Raw genomic sequence first — 15,944 nt, forward strand, 5'->3', positions numbered from 1 at the left:
ATAGATAGATAGATAGATAGATAGATGATAGATAGATAGATTTATAATTATAGATATAGATATTGTCATTTATTCAAAATATTTTGTAACCTGCCTTTTTCACTGTATGTGTCATATTTCTCTATTTCATTCAGTTATTTTGTTTTGTACAGGTTGATTTTTAACTGATGTGCCATATTTACGTATCCAATCTAAGCGACAGCTTTAAAACAGAGAATTGTACATGGCAGCAGGATGTGATTGACTAGCTGATGGGGTGAGAGGGAAAGGAGAAAAACAGGCGACCCTCATTTCTAAGCTACAGTCTTCCTCCCTACAGTTGTCATCTTGTTTAGGCCTGAACTGAAGGACATGTGACATGAAAAGGATATGTGAATATACATTCTCTTCCATTTCAACAGTAGGGAAAATAATCACAGTTCAAGGCATGCAGACACAGCTCCGGGTTCAGAAACTGCCAGGGCACTCATTAAAGCAGGTAACGGACCTGCTGCGAAATCCTCAAAGGATATGGTAGATAAAGCAAATGCACCCCTAAACACAGCTGCCAGCTGCCCAAATCCCAGCCGCTCCTGACGAGCCCTCACAAGGAAGAGCAAGTAGAGACAGCCTTTTCCTCCAGAGGGGAAAGCTGTCCAGGCTGTGTGGCCCTGCCCAGCCTTTGCACCTGTGACCCACCTGACATCTGCCCCATATCTGGAGGTTATGTTTGTGCTAGCTAGCACTCCCTCGGTCTCTCCACAGAGAGGAGGGGGAGAAGCAGTTCTTTCCAAGAGAGGCATCAATACCTGCAAGGCACAAGTCTAATTGAAATCATTAATAAAGCTCAAAAATAGAAAGAGGAGGTATTGGGAAATAAATAGAATAATTATTCAGACACTTCATGTTTGGTTCAGTTTGGTTTCCATTGTCTAATGCTACTCCTACACGCCTGAGCAGCTTTAGAAAAGGTTTCTGGTTGAAAAACAACTTGTGTCTTTTGATGGATTGGGAACTGAGCGATATTCCCACTTTCATCTCATGGATGGAACATAATATATTTCAGTCACACTTTTCTTTTTGTTCATGAACCAGCCATCAGAACAAAATATAATCACCGGTACCCAAGGGAGACTTTCAGAAGGAAAATCCTTCATTCCTTCCCTTTTCTTTTTCTGAAGTGTACAAACTGTTTCTGTTCTCACTTTTCCTTTTCATTTGTCTTAACGGAAACTGTGGGTTAGAATATATCTTCTTTTTTTTTTTTTTTTTTTTTTTTTTTTTTTTGTATTTTTCTGAAGCTGGAAACGGGGAGAGACAGTCAGACAGACTTCCGCATGCGCCCGACCGGGATCCACCCGGCACGCCCACCAGGGGCGAGGCTCTGCCCCTCTGGGGCATCGCTCTGCCGTGACCAGAGCCACTCTAGCGCCTGGGGCAGAGGCCAAGGAGCCATCCCCAGTGCCCGGGCCATCTTTGCTCCAATGAAGCCTCGGCTGCAGGAGGGGAAGAGAGAGACAGAGAGGAAGGAGGAGGGGGGGTAGAGAAGCAAATGGGCGCTTCTCCTATGTGCCCTGGCTGGGAATCGAACCCAGGTCCCCCGCACGCCAGGCCGACGCTCTACCGCTGAGCCAACTGGCCAGGGCCTAGAATATATCTTTATGTGGAGTCGATATGAGGAAACTAACTGCTCTATTAGCATTTATTCTGCTAAAGAAAAAATATGGCATGTTCCTATGTTGAGGTGATTTTCATTGTTTACAGTTCATTGAAACTCATCCAATCCATCACTAAGCACATACTGACCTGCTACTACTTTTGTGGCTAGCATTGCGGTAGGCACTGGGAAAGCAGGGGGACTGCAACACAGTGCCTACACCGTGGTCGCAAGTACTCCAGTGTTGAATGAGGAGCTTATGTCAATAAGACATGCTGTGTACTGTAATGAAATTAAACACAGAAGACAAAAGAGAGCCTAATTCAAGGGATTTCAAGGTTGGTTTCATAGAGAAGATGCACACGATCTTGAGGGTACAGCAAGGGAGTGGAGTTATAAGAGAACATGGAACACTTGGAGAACTGAAAGTATCTCCATGTGATAAGAACGAAGGTGAGAGGTGCACATACTAATGAGAAGCCCTCTCTTCCTGGAGGTAAAGGAGAGCCACTGATAAATTTTAAGAATTTTAAGAATGGGGATAATGTTATCAAATTTGCACTCAGTATTCCTTGAACCAATGGCCACTGCACCACTGCATATGAGTGTCACCTTGTTATGCTAAAAGCTGGAATGCTGATTGGCAATCCTACCCTATAGTTCTTGTAATGGAAACATGACCATATCTCAGAGTTTACAACCCTGTATTGAAAAAAGACCGAGGAGGCTGACTTGGCAGTGTCACAGTGTTAGGCGAACGTGATAACCACTACACTACGGAAACGGGCATTAGTGGCACAGTGGATTAGCATCACACTGGAATGCAGAGTACCCTGGTTTGAAACCTCGAGGTTACCAGCTTGAGCACGGGCTCACCAACTTGAGTGCAGGATTGCTGGCTTGAACATGGGATCATAGACATGACCCCATGGTCGCTGGCTTGAGCCCTAGGTCACTGGCTTGAGCAAAGGGTCACTCACTCTGCTGGAGCCCCCTGGTTAAGGCACATATGAGAAAGCAATCAATGAACAACTAAGGAGCAGCAACAAAGAATTGATGCTTCTCATTTCTCTCCCTTCCTGCCTGTCTGTCCCTCGCTCTGTTTCTGTCTCTCTCTCACACACACACACACATGCAAAAAAGACATTTTATAGATCTTATTGCCTTATGTTTTCTCTTGGGGCAAAACATATATTTAAAACAACCCTCAAACTATACTCACTGTTACCACCATTATTTTTAATCTTACATCTTTCATCATGAAAGATATGTTGCTTCTGTTTCAAACTTGGGCCAACTGACAAAGCTTTTCATGTCTGTTGACCCAATAATCAGCCATTGCGCTCTAAGACTTAGAGGGGATCTGCTTAAAAACAGCTATTAGAGCATTTGAGTAGAGCCCCTCACCCCATATGTCTGGGCTTGCTGCTACCACAGAGAAGCTACCATTTTCTACCCAGGAAGGTATTGTGTGCCTCAGCCTGTTTCAGCACTAACACGTTGTTGGGCAGATAAAATATATTATGCTCACTTTGTTAAAGATGGCGCTGCCCACGTGGAGGCCGTTGCCCAGGTGATATTAATGTGTGTCTCTGTGGGCAGGCAGAATCCTTGTAGCCTGGAGCTTGGTTTTGGGATTAAGCCTTTCCCACCCTTTTTAATGTGGGGTGGTACAATCCTATCATGCCTCAGAAAGTGATTTTGTATTAGAGACTTCCCTATTTTGTATATTGGATTAAAGGTCTGGATTTCTACACTATAAAATGGGGGAAGAACGGGATCTTGCTCTCTTGGTTCCTGAGATTATCATTAGAGGAGAGAGCAGAGAGGAGAGCAGAGAAAGGCCACGTGGAGGAGGCCAGGAGAAGCAGCCAAGATGGTGGAGTGTTGAGTGAGAAGCCAGTTTGTGAAGAGTTTGTGCAGGGAGAAGGAAGGAGATGGGGAACAGAGGTGAGTAAGTCTGGTGACCTAGAAACCTTTGATTCTAGGAAACTCAGATAAGTCAATAGCTTTGTGAGCACTGAATGAGTGGGTTTTGGAGCCCAGTGTGTGTTTTTACTTGCCTGCCAGGTGCAAGCTAGGATTAAAAATGTTGGCCCACCAGTTTTTGGCTCTGTTGTTTCTTTACCGACTGTCCAAATCCAATGCCAACCTGCATGGGCCAGGCTGCTGTGATGGTAGCCATGGCTACTGGCTTTACACACGTAAAAGCCACTTGTGTCAAATATGGGTTAATTGCAAACTCTGTTGTAAGGTTTAGCAAGAGCATCCACATGAAATAAACCTGAAGACTTGTGGCAATGCCAGTCTAGTGCCCCGTTTTAGAGAATGGCACAGGGGCAATGGCGAGGCAGATGGGAGGGATCATTAAGGGAAAGAGATGGAGCACCTCTCTATACTTTTGTCAACAGATTAACTTTGAATGGTTTAGTTTCCTCTACTGGAGAATTGATTTTGGAACTAGACATTTCACATTTAAACATCTTTGGAGCTCTTTACTGTAGCAGCCTTTGTCATTGGAATAAAAGGTTCATAAGTCACAGCCTTCCCCCCCTACCCCCCACTACACTATTAATTAATTGACATAATGTGAATGTTTGTGCCCCTCCCCATTCCATTTATATGTTGAAGCCCTAATCCCCAATGCAATGGTGTGGGAGGTAGGGTGTTTGGGAAGTAATTAGGTCATGAGGGTGGAGCCCTCATGAATAGGATTAATGCTCCTATAAAAAGAGAGACCCTAGAGAGCTCCCTTGTCCCTAAGGACAAATCTGCCAGACACTTTGATCTTGGACTTCCCAGTCTCTAAAGCTGTGAAAAATAAATGTTTGTTGTTTACAACAGTAGTCCCCAACCTCCGGACCGTGGACCGGTATCAGTTCGTGGGCCATTTGGTACAGGTTCACAAAGAAAGAATAAGTAACTTACATTATTTCTGTTTTATTTATATTTAAGTCTGAATGATGTTTTATTTATAAAAAAAATGACCAGATTCCCTCTGTTACATCCATCTAAGACTCACTCTTGAGGCTTGTCTCGGTCACGTGATACATTTATTCGTCCCACCCTAAAGGCCAGTCCATGAAAATATTTTCTGACATTAAACCGGTCCATGGCCCAAAAAAGGTTGGGGACCACTGGTTTACAAGCCACTCAGCCTATGGCATTTTTGTTATATAGCAGTCTGAATGGACTAAGACAGAAATTGCTACTAAAAGTGGGATGCTACTATAACAAATTGCTAAAAATGTAAAAGCACTAGAACTGAGTGATGGGTAGAGGCTGGTAGAATTTTGTGGTGCATGTTGGACAAATCTGAAGTTGCCATAAGTGAATTCTTAAGAGTAATTCTGATATGATCCCAGAAAATAAAATTTAAAAACTGTAGAAAAAATATTGTTAGATGTTGGTCAAATAAGTTTGTAAATATGATATATATGTTTGCTCGCTTGTGACTTATATTGGGTGTAGGGGGCAGGCTATAAGCAGGCCAGGTCGTTGTAGCCTAAGGTTTAGTTTTAAGACTAAGCTTTTCCCCACACCCTTGACTGATTGCATGATCTGGGTGGTGCACTCTCATGAGGAATCCAATTATGCCTCAGATAAGTGACTTTGTATCAGAGACTTACTTATTTGTATATTGGATTAAGGGTTTTTGGTTTTCTACACTATAAAGTGGGACAGACCAGGAGCTTGCTCATACAGTTCCTGCTATCACGATTGCAGGGGCTTCCCTGATCCCTTGCCCTTCATAGGAGAAGCTGGTTTTCTGCTTTTCCCTGTCTTCTTTTGTGGTTTGCCTGTCTTGGTGAGACACCAATAAATAGGACGGCCCACCATCCTCTGACTCTGTCATTTCTTTACTGTCTGCCCGAATCCAATAGAACCTGCATATGAATGGCTACAATGGTGGCTCCTGGCCTTACATTAGAGAATACCTAAATAATCATGAAGGGAGTATTGGTAGAAATATAATCGGTAAACACCATTTTGATGAGGTTCTAAGAGAAAATGAGAAACAAGTTACTGGAAACTAGAGGAGAGGCCATTCATGTTATGAGCTGGCAAAGAACTAGGCTGAACTGTCTCAGTTCTAGTGTTTTGTGGAAGGTAGTCTTACTGAGAAATTAAATTAGGATATTTAGTTGAAGCTGTCTCTAAGCAAAGTGTTGATGTTGTAAAGTACTGTACCCCAGATTCTGAAAAGTACCCTACCTCACTTCAGCGGGTTTACGTAGAGATACCAAGTCCAAAAATGAATTTTGAGTTCTATTGATTAAGCTGATGGCATACACAGGGGATTCTTCAGACCCAAATCATGCAGCCCTGTTGGGCAGATAAAATATATTATGCTCACTTTGTTAAAGATGGCACTGCCCACATGAAAGCCTGTCGACCAAGTGATATTAATGTATGTTGGGGGCGGGCTGTGGGCAAGCAGGATCCTTGTAGCCTGGAGCTTGGTTTTAAGACTAAGCCTTTCCCACCCTTTTTGATGTGGGTGGTATAATCCCATCATGCATCAGATAAGTGACTTTGTATTAGAGACTTCCCTATTTTATATATTGGATTAAGTGTTTTGATTTCTACACTATAAAATGGGGGCAGAATGGAAGCTTGCTCTCTCCGTTCCTGAAATTAGCATTAGAGAGCAGAGCAGAAAAAGGCCACGTGAAGGAGGCCAGGAGAAGCAGCCAAGATGGCAGAGTGCTGAAGGAAAAGCCAGTTTGTGCAGAGTTTGTGCAGGGAGAAGGAAGGAGATGGGGAACAGGGATGAATAAGTCTGGTGAGCTAGAAACCTTTGATTCTAGGAAACTCAAATAAGTCAGTAGCTTTGTGAGCACTCAATGTGAGTGGGTTTTGGAGCCCAGTGTGTGTTTTTACTTGCCTGCCAGGTGCAAGCTAGGATTAAAGATGATGGCCCACCAGTTTTTTGCTCTGTTGGGCAGATAAAATGTATTATGCTCACTTTGTTAGAGGCCATTGCCCAGGTGATATTAATGTGTGTTGAGAATCCTTGTAGCCTGGGGCTTGGTTTTGGGATTAAGCCTTTCCCACCCATTTTTGATGTGGGTTGGTACAATCCTATCATGCCTCAGAGGGTGACTTTGTATTAGAGAGTTCCCTGTTTTGTATATTGGATTAAGGGTTTGGATTTCTACACTATAAAATGGAGACGAAGCTGGAGCTTGGGCTCTTGGTTCCTGAGATTAGCATGAGAGAGCAGAGAAAGTAGAGCCAGCAGCGGAAGGCGGCCACGTGGAGGAGGCCAGGAAAAGCAGCCAAGATGGTGGAGTGCTGAGTGAGATGCCAGTTTGTACAGAGTTTGTATCTGGGATAAGGAAGGAGATGGGGAACTGAGGAAAATAAGGCTGGTGAGCTAGAAACCTTTGATTCTAGGAAACTCGGATAAGTCAGTGGCTTTGTGAGCACTGAATGTGATTGGGTTTTGGAGCCCAGTGTGTATTTTTTACTTGCCTGCCGGGTGCAAGCTAGAATTAAAGAAAATGGCCCATCAGTTTTTGGCTCCGCTGTTTCTTTACCGACTGTCTGAATCCAATGAGAACCTGCATGGGCTGGGCTGCTCTGATGGTGGCCCTGGCCTTGGCTCCTGGCCTTACATGCTCCATTGTTTCTTTCTTTCTTTTTTTTTTTTTTTTTTTTTTTTTTTTTTTTTTTACAGGGATAGAGAGAGAGTCAGAGAGAGGGATAGACAGAAACAGACAGACAGGAATGGAGAGATGAGAAGCATCAATCATTAGTTTTTTGTTGCACGTTGCAATACCTTAATTGTTCATTGATTGCTTTCTCATACGTGCCTTGACCACGGGCCTTCAGCAGATCGAGTAACCCCTTGCTTGAGCCAGCAACCTTGGGCTCAAGCGGGTGAGCTTTCGCTCAAACCAGATGAGCCCTCGCTCAAGCTGGCGACCTTGGGGTTTTGAACCTGGGTCTTCTGCATCCCAGTCCGACGCTCTATCCACTGCGCCACCGCCCAGTCAGGCTCCATTGTTTCTTAACCAACTGTCCGAATCCAATGCGAACCTGCATGGGCCTGGCAGCTGTGATGGTAGCTTTGGATACTGGTTTTACAAGCCCCAAGTATATTTCAGAAGCTGGTTATATACCCTTTGACTACATACAGGTTAGGGGGACATGACAGCATGACATAATCATTAATAAGATTATAACATTTGTCTTGGGGATTTAGAAAAAATGTTAAAACTTTCAAGGTAATACAGTCAAAGACATTTATAAACCTTTTAGTGTCTATCTCTCCTCCTTTGCCTAGAGGTACATGGTTAATCTCAGGATTCCAGGAAGGGAGGGAGAGCTAAGATCAATGTAGGGTGGTATGTAAATTTTCTTTCTTATTGAAAAGGAAAGGAAGTTCTTCAGATAACTTTAATCCTTTCAGAGAACTTAAAACCAAATAAGCCTAGTTGTCCTTGTAAGTCAGGAGACTTTTATATCCTTTTCCCTCCATTTTCCAAAGAAAGGACAGGACAGAAAGCCTGACTTTTCCTCTTTAAAATGGTGTTGCCAATATAAAGCTTCACAGTTCTCTGGCACTTTACCAAATTGAAGGTATAGCTTAGCTCCTCCTGACAGTTTATAGTAAAATTCAAGAAGAGAGAAAAACTTAAAGATGGAATTAATAATAAAAAAGAAGCAGAACTTCTCAGATTCACAACTGAAAAGGAATTTGCCACAGGATGAATTAGACCTTGAGTCTTATTTATATCTGATTTAAATAATATTTAGATGAGACTTTGGAGTTTAAGACTTTTGAATTGCTGCTGGAATAAGTTAAAGATTTTGAAAGCAATTGGGATAAAATGAAGGCATTTTGTGCACAGAAAGGATATGAATTTGAGGGAGATGGGGTCAGACTGTCACACACTGAATGTCTGTGTCTTCCCAAAAATCATACTTTGAAACTTAATCTCCAGTGTGATGAAGGATTCGGAGATTGTTAGGTCATGAGGGTGGAGTCTTCATGAATAAGATTAGTGTACTTATAAAACTAAGACAAAAATACTTCTTTCTATGCTCTTAAATTTCCCTACCTTTCCCTTCACACACCTCTCATTCCTGCCATGTTCATTCAGACAAACTAGCAATTTGTGAACAAGTAAATGCTATTGTCTCAGTCATGCATGTCTCTCAAATTGTGTCTTTCTGAGCAGAAGAATTCTCATCTTCTTTTATACCACGTTTTTAACCACGGCCACCATCACAGTGCCTGGCTAGAGCAGGTTTGCATTTGATTCGGACAGACGGTAATGAAACAACGGAGCCAAGAACTAGTGAGCCATTATTTTTAATCCTAGCTTGCACCCAGCAGGCAAGAAATACACACAGTGGTAAAACACTTCCCTTTCCATTCAAGGCTCCCAAAGCCACTGACTTATCTGAGTTTCCTAGAATCAAAGGTTTCTACCTCACCAGCCTTATTCACCTCTGTTCCCCATCTCCTTCTCCCTGCACAAACTCTGCACAAACTGGCTTCTCCTTCAACACTTTGCCATCTTGGCTGCTTCCCTCTCCTCCACGTGACCTTTCTTTGCTCTCCTACTTTATGGGCTCCTCTGCCTCATTTTATAATGTAGAAATCAAAATCTTTAATTCAATATACTAACAAGGAAGTCTCTGATACAAAGTCACTTATCTGAGGCATAATGGGATTCCTCATGAGAGGCACCACCCCCTGTCATGCAACAGTCAAGGGTGTGGGGAAAAGCTCAGTCTTAAAACTAAACCTTAGGCTATAAGGACCCTGCCTGCTGACAACCTGTCCCCCACACCCAATGCAAACTATAAGCAAGAAAACATATACAATATATATAATATTTACAAACTTATTTGACCAACAGATGAGAAGAATTTTAGAATGACATTTATAGCCAAGAAATGTATTCTTTACCTGGTCTTGGGAATTCCCTTGATGCTAAATTGTCATGTGTTTTGAAACCCTAAAGAACTGCAGGGAGGAGGCTGTAAATTCACAGGAAGGCAGAGAAAAGGCCCAAGGGACAGATAATGGAGTGAATAACTTATTCCAGCAAAAGTGAATGGGGTTGCCTCCGGCTTCACTCTGGGATTTCCAGCCTGTGTGCCAAACTGTCTGTTCCCAAAGTGACCATTCATGTACTAAATGTTCTTTGCTGCTTCATCAACAGGTTGTCAGCTGTAAATTCTAATCTCAGGCTGGCTCTCTCATCCCAGGACCAAAGTCATAAAAACATTGGCCCTTGCACAGGTCTCCATCATGTGCGAGGCCAAATCTGTGCATTTGTCTTAGGGCCCTCTTGAGAGCTTAGCACTTCCCTCTGAGCCTGGCACGGCTTTATGTGGTGGTGTACATTTCTCCTGTGATGTCCTTCTTGTGCCTCGCCATGGAATTCTGATATAAGACATTGGAGCGTAAACTTTTAAGGAAATCAGATTCTGAAACATTTATGGCCACAGCCTCCTCTGTGAGTTGTCAGTGACCTCTTTCCTGTTAGGAGGCATCTTACGGAGAGGGGCTCTGGGCCTACTCTCCCTGAGCCACTAACTCACAGCCAAGTTGAGCCGACCACTTCATGGGAACCCTGGTGAACATTTTGTTTGCCACACACTTCTAGCTGAAATGAATGGAACCAAGCTCAGGAGGAGTTTAAGTTTACCATAGAAGGCAAAGCAGAGACAGAGGACTGCGTGTTGGCTGCACACTTGCATTTTCGATTTAGCTTAAGTTGTTTTTCTGTTTTGAGAGACAATGTCACTCATAAATAAACAAAGAGGATGATACAAAAATTCTGTCAACAGTAAGAGAAGAGAGAAACCACCCTACAAAATACTTTAAATACTTTAGCTTGTGGTGAGAGTCTTCTGGGGTGACCTCTTGTCTTTCCTTTTGTCCAGGGGATTTAAGAGTTCACGTGATCCATCTTGAAACTCTGCCCAGTGGTCTGGCACCACAGAAAATCATCCAGGGTGATTTGAACCTTCTTTTCGGGTCTAAATAATTATTTACATGTAAGAAGTAAAAGCCCATTGTTTTTATTAAGGATTTCTGCATGAAGATGCTTTCAATGTTTTGGGTGAGATGACTCTTCACTATGGGAGTATCTCCGGCTCATAGCACAGCATGTAGCGTCCCCAGCTTCTTGGCACAGAACACTACTGGTGTCTACCTTCAGTCAATGTCACAACCAACCACCCCCTAACACATGCATTTGCCAGCACTGCTTGGTGAGCAACACTGCCCCCAGGGAGCACATGACAAGTTTACTGCTTTAGAAATCAGAATGCTAGCACTTCCCATGGGAGTATGTAGGCAGCAGATGGGCCCTTTATTTTGCTAGCTGATTCTGCAGATGTCAGCCCTGAGACTCACTGTCATAAATCTGTGGTGGGTTTTGACTGCCCCATATTTTTCCCTTGTAGTGAGATAGCATGGGTGGCAGACAGGAGAAGAGAATGACCACTGCACAGCCAGTCCACTTTTCATGCTGTGAATACCCTCTAAGAAGTTTCCCACGTGGAACATGTGGCCTTAAGGTGGGAGGAAGTTTGCCCCAAAGCAAAGCATCCTCTTCTCTCTGCAGGAACTTTGTCCAGGTGCTTTCAGCTTAGGGAGTGTCATCGTCGTGCTGCCTCCCCCCCCCCCCCCCATCATCTAACATCCTAACATCCTCCTACAGGTCCCCTCCCCACACCCACACTAACAGCCAGCAGCTTCAGACTCCTGATTGGCCCTCTCATTTTCCATCTTCTCTCTCTGCCTGTATCTCCTAGAACAGTGGTCCCCAACCTTTTTTGGGCCATGGACCGGTTTAATGTCAGAAAATATTTTCACGGACCGGCCTTTAGGGTGGGACGGATAAATGTATCACGTGACCGAGACAAGCCTCAAGAGTGAGTCTTAGACAGATGTAACAGAGAGAATATAGTCATTTTAAAAAAATAAAACATCGCTCAGACTTAAATATAAATAAAATGGAAATAATGTAAGTTATTTATTCTTTCTCTGCGGACCGGTACCAAATGGCCCAAGGACTGGTACCAGTCCACGGCCCGGGGATTGGAGACCACTGTCCTAGAATAAAGCACTAAAGTTACCAAGCAATCAGAGAGAATTAGAACTGGAGACAAGCTAAGAGATCATCCAATCAAGTGGTTTTCAACCTATAGACATAGTTGTCTGTTGCTGGTGAAGATACTGGAGGTGATCTATAACCTCTTACTATTTTCAAAAATGATACCAGAACTCTTTGGTTTACTTTAAGGAAGACTCACAGGTGTATTAAAATATAAAGGATTCTTTTTTCTTTTTGCCTAAAACTGCATCAACATGGTAAATGGTTCTCAAAACTTTTCTTTCTATCTGATTTCATTTTTTCATGTTTTTACAACTTAATCTTCCACAAAGTTCGGGTGGCTGTAAATAGCAACTCCAAGTCCAGACTGCCTGAGCTCCAGGGCCTTTGGCTCCTGATTAGAACAAGATAATAATGGGTTATCCTAAACCAGTGACTGTGTGGGTCTGGTTGCAATCCTGAGTGCCCTCCAGAGTCCTTCTACACCTGTGCAGTCCATTCCACAGGCCTGGACTTGGCTCCTTCAATGGAAAGCCCTGTTGGACAGCACAGCCTCCTAGTTCCCTCTCACTGCTCTTCCCTCTTGGCAGAAAACAAGACCTTTGCCAGGAGTGAGTCAGCCTCCTTCCTCTCCTGCAGAGACCAGCACCTTTGCTTTTCCAACGGTCTGGAGAATCCTTTTCCCAATCGCTTCAAATCAGCAGAAAACTGGCTCTGTTGAACACGTGCCATGGGAAGTGCTGAGTGGGAACCAGTCAGCCTGCAGCACTCTGGGTCCCGTGGTTCACCAGTTAGATGTTGCAGCCATCAGAGGCACTTAACCTCCTGGGAGCCTCCTTCCAGCACTCTTGACTCAATTCTGTGTTAACTGAGCATGGGGTTTCTCAACCTGGGCACTGAGAGGATTGAGCCAGACAGTGCTTTGTCATGGGAAATGGTCCCCTGAGCTGGAGGATTTTAGCAGCATCCTGACCTCTGCCAACTAGATGCCAGTAGCACCCCCCCACACACCCCACTGTGACCATCAAAAATGTCTCCAGACAATGCTCAGTGTCCTCTAGGGGACATAATGGCCATCAGTGACTTATAGCATGAGGGTCCCTGCCAAGGAACCCACCTGGAGAAGATGCCACTTTCACTATGTGCTCTTATCTAGACTTATCCCACTTTTTATACCTTGTCGGCTTTTCTGAACATGTCTCTTTCTATCACTTCGTCTTCCTGCTAGCCTATATGCCCCACTCCTTGGTATGTTTGTAAGGCCTTAGTGGGCAGTAAAGCTACTGTTGAGTAAGTCTCCTTGCTCAGTGTTTATCCAAAATAATTATACAAGCCTTTGAAAATTGCTGCAAAATATATACATCTTGAGGCCTACAAAGATTTTGTTAACTCACCATCCCTTTTCGATATTACAGTACTAGGTTCTGATGTCTAGCAAGAACTCAGTGTTTCCCAGCCTTGTCATATGTCTTATCTCATTTAATTCTCAGAAAGAAAAAATAATAATCCCTATAAAAGAGCATATCCGTGTTTACAGGTTATTTAATAAATAACCTGCCCAGGACCACTCAAGAAGTAACTGGATTCAAACTCTGGGTTTTTGGCTATTAATCTAAGACTTTCTCACTTCTACCAATGCTTCTCAACTTAAATGCATGTCAGGACCACCTGGAGGCAGACAATGCAGGTTCCCAAGCCCTCACCCCCCCACCCCACTCCCACCCACAGAGACTCAGTAGATAAGTCCAGAGCAGACCCTCAAATTGGGATTGTAAGCAAGCGTTTCCAGTTACTCTGAGGCAGGTTGTCTGTGGGTGCACCTGAGAAACACTGAACTCCATCCTGCCCCATGATGCTAGGATGTCTGGTGTGCTGTGGGGAAGATGGGTAAGGGGAGAGACAGGTAGAGAGAATGATTGGGAGAGGTTGAAAGCACGTCAGGCTCCCTTTCACATCCTGCAGGCCCGCCCGGTATCTGACTGGAGTTACTGGGTCCAAAAATCTAGTCCCCATTGGATGCCCCTGGACCTCACCTGCTTCTGTGCAGCCAAGCAGCACTGAACGGCTAGCGGGTTCCCCCAGCTCAGGCCTCGGGTGCCAGGACCCAGGCCACTGTTGCCTACCTGCCCGCAAATTCCAGAGCGCTTTCATCAGCTCAGTTTAGTTACAGGAATCAGCCTAGTAACATTGCATTTGATGCCCACAGAGACTTTCAGAAACACCTGGCCTTCCCTGGAGACTTTTCCTGGAAACTTTGCTTACCCTGGCTAGACCACAAAAAACCTGAATCAGTCAGAAGCTTGATGTCTGCTCACATTAGCTTCTATATAAGCTAGAAAAGTGAGGGGTCCAAGATATCTTGGTATGATACATTTCCAGTGAAAAACATCAGCAAAACATAATAGTATTTGGAAGGCTCAGTTCACATTAGAATTAGGTGAATGCTCCAGAAGATCTCTTGAGGTTTAGATCTAGTTTAAGAGAAAATAATGGCCAAGGTAGGTTTGAGTTTCAGACTTGAATTTCTCTCGGGTCCCCTGGGAGACCAAAGAGAAAACCTGTAAAGAAACTCAAAACATTGCTCATTGTGCCTGCAACTTGTTGCAAACAATTGTATGTCTGCCCTACAAACCTCACTGGGTTCACCCCACTTTGCAATCCATCTCTGTAATGTAACATCACCAGCTACTCAACCACACAGGGTGCAGAGAATTAAGTGTCTCTGACTCTTGACTTCAGTGGTTGCTTTTCTCTGTTCAAACCTTTGCTGCTGGTGACCTTGGCTTTTATTTGGTGAGCTGCAGCTTCAGGAAAGAGCCAATTTCTCCCCTGTGGCCTTGATCTAGCACAGCCATTGTCTGCATTGCTCTTCGATGAGCCCATCTTTTCCAGAAAAGCCAAATGCTATTCATATGTGTGCTTCCAATCTTATGTAAACCATTCTGGAAGTAGACCATGGACTCACCAGCTGGAACCTGGGAGGACTGAGGTTCAGAGAAGATAAGCCTAACATTAGTGGGATCTATACATCTCCCCTGTCCCTGGGAGGTGGGGTGCTGAGAAACATGTTCACTGTCATTATGTCATTGTCATTGTGTGTGGTTGTAACCACAAAACCAGCCACTCGTGTTGACTGCATGTAACCCAAAGGCAAGAGATCTTCCTATGTGTGAGATTGTCCCCTGTGAGGGAGCAGGAACGCTGAATGTGTTTCCAGGAGCATGACTGGGGTCTTGAATCAGGGAGGGCAAAGTGGGAGCTGACATCTCTAAGACAGTCTGGCTCCCTCTCTCTAATGGGAGTCACAGAACACTGAGCAGGTCACCTCAGGACTAGAAAGATGTTCTCTGCTGTGGGGGCAATGTTCCATTAGAAGCATCCTGACATACCTCCATTCAGAAGACACAGTTGTCACAGTGGCCCGTGTCTCTTTGTTCTCATTCCGTGCTCCCTGAGGGACTGCCACGTTCAAGGCTTGCCCACTACTTTGACACCTGGAAGGGGCTGCCTCAGTCCATATTCTGATTATTAGAAGGGAATTTCTCAACTCAATTTAAGATACTATCATACTGTCCTTTTAGGTCACGAATGTGGGCATGTCAGGTGAGAAAATTTAGAAGAGAGGCATAAATCCATATTTCCTATTAGAAACACAAAGTCAAACAATTGTCCTTCTGACAGTAAGGCAATAAACTCACCTTTCTCCTGAAGGGAGCACTTGTGTTCTCCATGGGACCTGGAGCTGTAGTAGGAGACTGGACGGTCTTCACTCAGTGTTAGATAGAACTGAGGGTGGCAGAGAAGTCAGCAGTGGTTGTTAGGCTTGGAATCTGTGTCAAGGTCTCTGACTGACTCTTGGAGAAGGGGATGTTTGGTTGTCATCTTCTCAGAATGACAGAGGCATATGGGCCATCCCACTTGTGACTAAACCCTTGACTGCCAGAGCTTCCACTCCACTAGGTTGGTTCTTGGGACCTGGGTTGATGGATTTAACAAAATAAAAAACAAGACACACAGAAATGTTTGGATATTAAACAAACACTGAATAATTTTTGGTATTGGTTTTAGTATATATATTTTAGTATACAAATTTTATCTGCCAGCACTACTTGGGGCAGACCCAAGTAAACACATAAGTCATCTCTTCAGGCCCTATTACTGGGATGAGGATGAGGAATCCACTTCTCTGGGAAAATCCATTTCAAAAAAAATAGCAATTT

General features: G+C 44.0%; 1 protein-coding gene across 1 annotated transcript in view; it reads left to right on the forward strand.

The window, feature by feature from the left end:
- The window catches only part of NEDD9 (neural precursor cell expressed, developmentally down-regulated 9), a 223,069-nt gene that overhangs the window by 50,480 nt on the left and 156,645 nt on the right, over positions 1 to 15,944 (forward strand). The window lies entirely within an intron of this gene.

This window comes from Saccopteryx leptura, chromosome 3, assembly GCF_036850995.1.
Source record: "Saccopteryx leptura isolate mSacLep1 chromosome 3, mSacLep1_pri_phased_curated, whole genome shotgun sequence".
Classification (NCBI taxonomy): domain Eukaryota; kingdom Metazoa; phylum Chordata; class Mammalia; order Chiroptera; family Emballonuridae; genus Saccopteryx; species Saccopteryx leptura.